An 8,560-nucleotide genomic window follows, 5' to 3' on the forward strand; every position below is an offset into this window, starting at 1 on the left:
AACTCCTACGAGCTCCTCTCGGGGGAGGATCGGCTTCCAGGGCGAAGGTTTCCTCTTCACCGAGCCAGCGCTACCATCACCTCCATCCTCGCCGGGGCCCTTGGTCGCATAGGGCCTCCAGAGTCCCGTCTACGACCTGCCATCAACCTGTCCCTGCCGCCTCCCGGTCGGGGTCGCTGCTTCTACCACCTACAGCAGCTCTTCCTACGGCTCCGATCGGCCCAAGGGTCCACAAATCCTACAGATTGCAAGGCCATGGACCCGGCGGACCTTGCCGGCCTAAAGGCCATTCCTGGCATTGCCCAGAAGCTGCAGCAACAGCAGTCCTGCCTGGATACGCTGATGTCGGCCGTCCAACGCCTGGCGGATCGCGTAGATGGGGCCTCCGCAGCCCACTCCGCAGCATCTACATCTATGGTCAACCCGACTTCTTCTGTTCCGGTACAGATGCCAGCGCCCCCGAGGTACTCGGGGAACCCGAAGACATGTCGAGGGTTCCTCAACCATTGTTACATCCGGTTCGACCTCCTGCCTGCGCAATTCACCTCAGACCGGGCAAAGACGACGTACATTATTTCGCTTCTGGATGGGAAACCGTTGACTTGGGCTTCCTCCTTGTGGGAGCGCCAAGATTCCCGCTTAAATAACTTAGTACAATTTGTCAAAGCATTCCGGAGGATCTTTGACGAACCGTCTCGGGCCTCCACAGCTGCCTCGGAGCTCCTCCAGCTGAAGCAGGGTAACCGTCCCCTTGAGGAATTTGCGATGGAATTCCAGACCCTGGCTACGGAGCTGGCCTGGGGCGAGGACAGTTTGCATGGGATCTTTTTGGAGGGTTTGTCCTCTCGGCTCCAGGATGAGCTTGCGGCATGAGATCTCCCAGACGACTTGCAGGAACTCATCGAACTCGCTGGACGTGTGGACCGGCGTATCCAGCGCCGCTTCCGAGAGCGAAGGCCCGCTCGGGGATCCTCCGTCCGGCGATCCACTCCGCCGCAAGCCCGGTTCTCTCCTCCTGCAGCCACCGCTCCAGCTACAGAGGAACCCATGCAGTTGGGCCGTGGCCCCCTTTCCTCCGAGGAACGTCAACGCCGACGTGCCCAGGGACTGTGTCTATACTGTGGGGGTCAGGGGCACTTTTTGGCTCGCTGTACCGAGCGTCCGGGAAACGCCCGAACCTAGAGCTCAGCGGGGAGTTGACTCTAGGCAACATTTCACCTAGCTCCCCATGTACCGTTCCGGTACGACTCTGCCTTCCGGAGGGAGGCTTTGATACCCTTGCCTTAATCGACTCTGGGTCCGGGGGGAACTTCGTCCTCCGGGAGCTAGTTGAACAGCTACAGCTCGAGGTCTGCTCGCAAGACCCGCCGGTGCGGGTTTCCTCCATTCAAGGGAGCCCACTTCCTGGTTTAATATCCACTCGCACCAGTTCTCTGAAGCTCCAGGTTGGAGCCCTCCACCAGGAGGAAATCTCGTTTCTTATTTTAGAAAAATCCATCCACCCGCTCATCCTGGGTTTACCCTGGCTTCGGAAACACTCTCCGGTCATCGATTGGGGTACCCTTCAGATTACCTCCTGGAGTCCTGCGTGCCATCGGCATTGCCTTCCGGCACGTCCACTGCGACCTATCGCACTCTGCACGGCTCCGTTAACGGTACCTCCACAATACCATGCCTTTCAGGACGTCTTCTCGAAAGAAAAAGCTGAGCTACTTCCGGAGCACCGTCCCTTTGATTGTGCAATCAACTTGCTACCTGGAACCACTCCGCCCCGTGGAAGAGTCTACCCTCTGTCTCTGCCAGAGACCCAAGCTATGTCAGCCTATATCAAGGAGAACCTGGACCGGGGTTTCATCAGACCATCCAAATCCCCGGCCGGGGCCGGGTTCTTCTTTGTAGGAAAGAAAGACGGGTCTCTCCGCCCCTGTATTGATTATCGGGGCTTGAATCAGATCACCCGCCGGGACCGTTACCCGTTGCCTCTGATTCCAGAGCTCCTGGATCGCCTCCAAGGGGCTCGCGTCTTCACCAAATTAGACCTCCGAGGTGCTTACAATCTCGTTCGTATACGCCCCGGGGATGAGTGGAAGACCGCTTTTAACACCAGAGACGGCCATTACGAGTACCTTGTTATGCCGTTTGGTCTCTGTAACGCCCCAGCGGTATTCCAAAACCTGATGAACGAGGTCCTCCGCGATTTCTTATACACTTCAGTGATCGTGTACCTGGACGACGTATTAATATATTCCCAGGATCTCAAGACACATCGACAACACGTGCGGCAAGTCTTGCTGAAGCTAAGGGAGAACCACTTGTACGCAAAATTGGAAAAATGCCAGTTCGAGCACGAGTCATTACCCTTCCTAGGATATATTGTCTCCTCGATGGGCTTCCGAATGGATCCGGACAAGGTGAGCGCCATCAAGGGTTGGCCACAACCATCAGGAATAAAAGCGCTTCAGCGGTTCTTAGGATTCGCCAATTTCTACCGCCACTTCATCCCGCATTACTCCAGCCTGGTAGCTCCTCTGACGGCCCTTACGCGGAAGGGTGCGGATGCACGAAACTGGTCCCCTGCTGCGACGCAGGCCTTCCAGGATCTCAAGGAGGCTTTCCTTCAGGACACTTGTCTTCGGCACCCTAACCCGCAACGCCAGTTTATAGTAGAGGTAGATGCTTCCGCTGTCGCGGTAGGGGCAGTGCTTCTCCAGACCTCTCCCACTGGCAAAACCTGGCCTTGCTCATACTTCTCCCGCAAGTTTTCACCGGCAGAAAGGAATTACGGGATTGGTGACAAGGAGCTGTTGGCCATAAAATTGGCGTTCGAAGAGTGGCGTCAGTGGTTGGAGGGAGCCCAGCATCCGATCATAGTATACACCGACCACAAGAACCTGCAGTACTTGTCTCACGCTCAGAGGCTCAATCCCCGACAGGCCCGCTGGTCCCTCTTCTTTAGTCGGTTCGACTTCTCGCTTCGCTACCGACCCGCAGCCAAGAATGTACGGGCGGATGCTCTATCCCGCACCACCGAGATTGACGACACCACGGAGACCCCTCAGTATATTTTGGACCCAGCCAAAGTCCTTCTGGCAGCCACTAACTTAGGGGCCGAAGGGAGGACGGTGGTCCCGGCTCGTTCGCGGAGGAAGGTTCTGGCTTGGGCACACGACTCCCTGACGGCAGGCCATCCGGGGATTTCTCGAACCCTTGAGTTACTCACTGAGTTTTACTGGTGGCCACGAGTGAGAGAGGATGTCCGGCACTATGTCCAGTCCTGTCCCACATGCGCTCAGCAAAAACCCCCACCGGGACGCCTGTGGGGCCTACTCCAGCCGCTCCCTATTCCCGCGGAACCGTGGTCCCACCTTTCCACAGACTTTGTGGTGGACTTGCCTCGCTCTGAGGGGAAAACTGTAATTTGGGTCACTGTCGACCGCTTTTCTAAGATGGCACATTTTATCCCTCTGCCCAAGCTACCCACGGCTCCTGAGCTGGCTGACCTATTCGTCCAGCATGTTTTCCGGTTACATGGACTACCCTCGCATATCGCGTCGGATCGCGGCCCTCAATTTACGGCCAAGTACTGGCGGGCATTATGCAAAAAGTTTGGGATACAGTTGGATTTTACCACGGCCTTTCATCCCCAGGGTAACGGCCAAGTGGAGCGGACCAACCGGACTCTGAAAACCTTCCTCCGAACTTTTGTAAATGAGCTCCAAGACAACTGGGTCTCTCTCCTTCCCTGGGCGGAATTTTCTTACAACCGCCACAAACACTCCGCTACAAGTCAGTCTCCCTTCCAGCTAGTTTATGGGAGGATCCCAAGACCTCCACTGCCATTACCGGTACAAGTCACTTCCCCCGCAGCACAACTAACAGCTAACCAACTTCATCACCTTTGGATTGCCACGCAGGAGAAGCTTCGCAAAACTGCAGCTCGCTTCAAGACGTATGCGGACCGGTCTCGACGACCCGCCCCGGTATTCTTACCCGGAACGAGGGTATGGCTAAGCACGAAGCACATTCAATTACGGACTCCCTCCATGAGGTTAGCACCCCGTTACATTGGACCTTTCCCGGTGGCGGAACGCGTAGGGGCGGTTTCTTACAGATTGCGGCTACCCTCCTCGCTTAGGATCCATGATGTCTTCCACGTGTCCCTTCTCAAGCCGCTGGTGCTCTCTCGATTTCGGGCAGCTCCGCCAGTGCCCTCCAATGTTTCCTCGGATCCGGATGTCACCTACACGGTAAAGGAGGTCTTGGATGTCCGGTGCCGTCGCCACCGCTGGGAGTACCTATTGTCTTGGGAGGGGTATGGCCCGGAGGAGAATTCATGGGAGCCTTCTTCTCACATCCTGGATAAGGATCTTCTTCGACACTTCCACCTCCAGCATCCGGCCAAGCTGCGACCCCCCGGGAGGGGGCGTAAGGGAGGGGGTACTGTTGCGGCTCCGGGTCGGTCCCGGCCGCTCCTCCTACCTCCGCGGACTTCCGGGGCTTCTCGGGCTTCCTCGGGTCTCCGGGGGCTCCCACCACGGCTCTCTCCGCGCCTCCACGCAGCGCTCGGGCCTGCCCCTGCTCCCACCACGCGGCTCCTGCATCGCCGGAGCAGCCGGCGTCTCGCCGCGGCTAGCTCCGCCCCCTAGGGGCACGCGCGCGTCTCGGCCCGATTCTTAAAGGGCCAGGCGCGGGAAATCTGCCTGCATCCTCCCGGTGACGTCAGACGCTGCAGGGCTACTTAAGCCCTGCAGTCCCTCTCCTCAGGGCCTTGCAACGAGGTTCCCAGGGTTGTTCCTGTCTTCAGTTGCTGCGTTCTGCTTGGTGTTCTTCCTTGGCTCCTGACTCGGATCGGCTGACGTCTCTACTTGGCTTCTGACCCCGGACTGGCATTGGTATCTTCTGGCTTCTGACCTCGGACCGGCTTACGTTGACCTCCTGGCTTCTGACCTCGGACCGGCTTTCGTTGACCCTCTGGCTTCTGACCTCGGACTAGCTGACGGCGATCCACTGGTTCCTGACTCTGGTACGGCGAGCAACAACCCTTCGGCTTTCGACCTTGGACTACCGCTGACCAGGCCCCTGCGGGCCCTCCTAAGTCCCAGCGGCCGGGTTCCTACGGGCTCCTCCTGGGGGGACTCCGGCTTCCAGGGTGAATCTCCTAAGTCCCAGCGGCTGAACTCCTACGAGCTCCTCTCGGGGGAGGATCGGCTTCCAGGGCGAAGGTTTCCTCTTCACCGAGCCAGCGCTACCATCACCTCCATCCTCGCCGGGGCCCTTGGTCGCATAGGGCCTCCAGAGTCCCGTCTACGACCTGCCATCAACCTGTCCCTGCCGCCTCCCGGTCGGGGTCGCTGCTTCTACCACCTACAGCAGCTCTTCCTACGGCTCCGATCGGCCCAAGGGTCCACAAATCCTACATCTGCAGTTTCTGGAAACAGGGTAATGCAGTTTATGGGCTTAGATTCTGCCATGTTGCACTGCTTATGAATTTGTAGCACTGGTAACAAACTTTTAAGATAATTACCTTTTAGCATGGATGAAAGCTGACATAGTTCAGATGGCATTACTTAAAGTCCTATTGTGGATCAGCTGGATACTATCTGAGAAGTCACAGCAGTCAGTGGAATAGTGTATCTAGAGCCTGTGCTCTGCGCCTGAATTTGACTGTTTGCCTGAAGCATGGCCATGAGACGAGGCCTGGCTGTAGATACATAGCCACTGGAGTGAATCTCTTATGGGAGCCACTGAAGTGGTGTGTCTTTACTAACCCCCATGGTTTAATCCCTCATTTAACTATTGTGTCTTATTGTATCTCCGCTATGTGTTTCCTATTGGCATTTTAAACAAATAGCTTAAATCAGTCTTTACTCATAGACAAAGGAGACTGCTTCTTCAACTCCAAACTTTTTTAATAGGTGAAACAAGGGGACGCTGATTTGTCAGCACTACTATAAGTAGCGACTTATCTGGCTAAGTGGCAGCTGCTGATTATCTGGCTATGTTCAGCGGTTGCCACTTAGCCAGATAAATACTTATCTGGCTAAGTGGCTATATACTTAGCCAGATAAATACTTATCTGGCTAAGTATATAGCCAGATATACAATGGGCAGACAATGGATGCATCAGGGAGGAGCTACTTATCTGTCTATCATAGCTGAATAAGTGCCAATATTCTGACTTATCCACCTACTGTAGACAGATAAGTTAGACTAAACTTAGCTGTCTATGAGTTATTCAGCTAAGTGGCGATTACTACATGGATTTTGAGCAGCACAACATTCAGCTTTGAATATTGAGGTTATAAAGTTTTTTTATGCATAAACTGGAGATAAATGACCAGAGCAGTCAGAGCCACAGAAATAAAGACAGGTAAAATAAGGATTGTTCTGTAGGCTGGCCAGATTAGTTGCTGAATTACACAGGCTGGGCAGAGCTGACTGAAAAACATTGGGAAAAACAACCAGGAACCTCTGCTTCCATTCAGAGGTTAACCTTTTAGAGCCAGCTGCACTGAATACAGGAGAAAGAGTAAATGTGCAGGTTGACCACCAGCTGACAATATAAAAATAAACAAACTATGTAGAATAAAGCATGAACAACAGCATTAGCAACAGAAATAGAAAGGCTGCTATGAAAGCAGGATACTCTGAGAGGACAATAATGAATAAACAGAAGAACACCTGTAGAGACAGGACACCTCCATACAGAAATAAGTAGGCCTTGAAATTGAAAGGGTCAGAGTTCTGATGCCAAACAAACCAGGCTCAGGCAGCCTGAGGCCATTACAGGAAGGTGCAGTGGCCTTACTGTCAAGGTGGGAGGAGGAGGCAGTAACCCACCCTACAGGGTGAGAGAAGGAAAAGGAAATAGTGCCTGCCCCATATGCTGGAGGAAGGATAAGGAAGTGAGATGCCATGAGCAACACTGGAGGAAGTGAAGGTGCCAGCCTTGTGCAGGAACTAAATGAGACAATAGTCCATTCTGGACATCAGGAGGAGGTATGGAAGAGGAGAGAAGGACAGATAGGAGGGGAAGAGGTGAGGACAAGAAAGATAGCATGACTGTGGGGAAAAAGAAGAAACAGCAGAAAATAGGAAGGAGAAGGGTAGGCTAGAGTACAAATGTAAGTATAGTAGAATAGCATATGCAAGAGGGAGGAAGAATGGAGCGACCATAGAAAGTAGGAAAGAAGAGCAAACAGATGACACTAAGAATAAGAGAGAAGAGGGGCTGGGTGAGTGATGAGTGGGAGAAATAGACAGATGGAGGGGTAAGAGATGGGGTAAAAGGAAAGAGCAAGATTACGGATAATGGGAAGAGGAAGCTTGAAGGCTGTGGAGGGTAAGGGAGAGAGACAAGTAGAGGTTTCATGAAGGAGAAGGAAGTGGTAAAGGCCGGTGACCTTCCTAAACCCAGAAAAGAGAAGGCAGAGGAGAAGCCTGCTAGCCAAGCCCTGGTCCCAGCTCCATCCATGCAGAACAGGAAAAAAAGGCAACTGACTTGCCAGATCTGCACAGGAAGAAGAGAAAATGTCTCTACTTCTGCTGCGGTGGAGCCACAGTGGAGGGGAGGGGGATATAAACGGATAATGGAGAGTTGAGTGTAGGATGATACAGATAAGTCACATAAAACCATTCCTATAACTATCTCCCATTTTGAGCACTGGAAGTATGGATGTGCAAAATAAAGTACATTTTTTTGCTCCATGAATGAATAAAGAAATGGAGAGAGAGAATTTATTTCTTAATATCCAGCAGCTTTCTGCTGCTCATGGTAGGTATTTTGTTCTGGTGGACCTCTTTGGGACCATTGCACAATGATTTACAGGCCACCAGGGTTTTTCCCCTTTGTTATCCCTCTATTTTCTTGCTCTTCCTTTAAACCAGCTGTTTCAGTAATTGTTCTTGATCGAGAGGCACAGACTGCAATGCCTTTGAGAGCCAGGTATTTTTTTTTTGTAAAATTCTTTTTGTTAGGGGACTTAATACAAAATATTTGTATCCAAGTAATAAAAATCTTGTTTATTTGTATGTGTAATATCTAAGAGAAATAAGGAATATGTAAGCATTCACCATAATTCTCAAAAAGTAATAAGAAATTATTTATCCATTTTACAGCATTCATCTCTAAGTTTTTGAGTACCCAATTAAGGTGAAAAATTAAACTTTTCACAAATTATTTACAAGGGAGTGGAAGAATAGCCTAGTGGTTAGAGCAGTGAACTATGAAACAGCGAAGCCAGGGTTCAAATTGCACTACCACTCCTTGTGACTTTGGGCAAGTCATTTCACCATACATTTTATTTCTCATTCCTATAATAAAAATCAAAGACTTTTTAAGTTCTCTACTGTGATTCCTTGCATGTTGTAACAGCGGTCACTGTATCTATTCACAGTTGCATCCACACCCAAAGATCTCAACAAAACATTGTTTTAGAAGAGATTACTGATACTTGAAAGGTTTTAATGATCCAAAGACAATGACAAACCTTTTCCGTCAGAAAAAAAATCAGCAGAACCAGGGATCATGATTTGAAGCTTCAGGGAGGAAGACTCAGAA

This window comes from Rhinatrema bivittatum, chromosome 5 (assembly GCF_901001135.1).
Source record: "Rhinatrema bivittatum chromosome 5, aRhiBiv1.1, whole genome shotgun sequence".
Lineage (NCBI taxonomy): Eukaryota > Metazoa > Chordata > Amphibia > Gymnophiona > Rhinatrematidae > Rhinatrema > Rhinatrema bivittatum.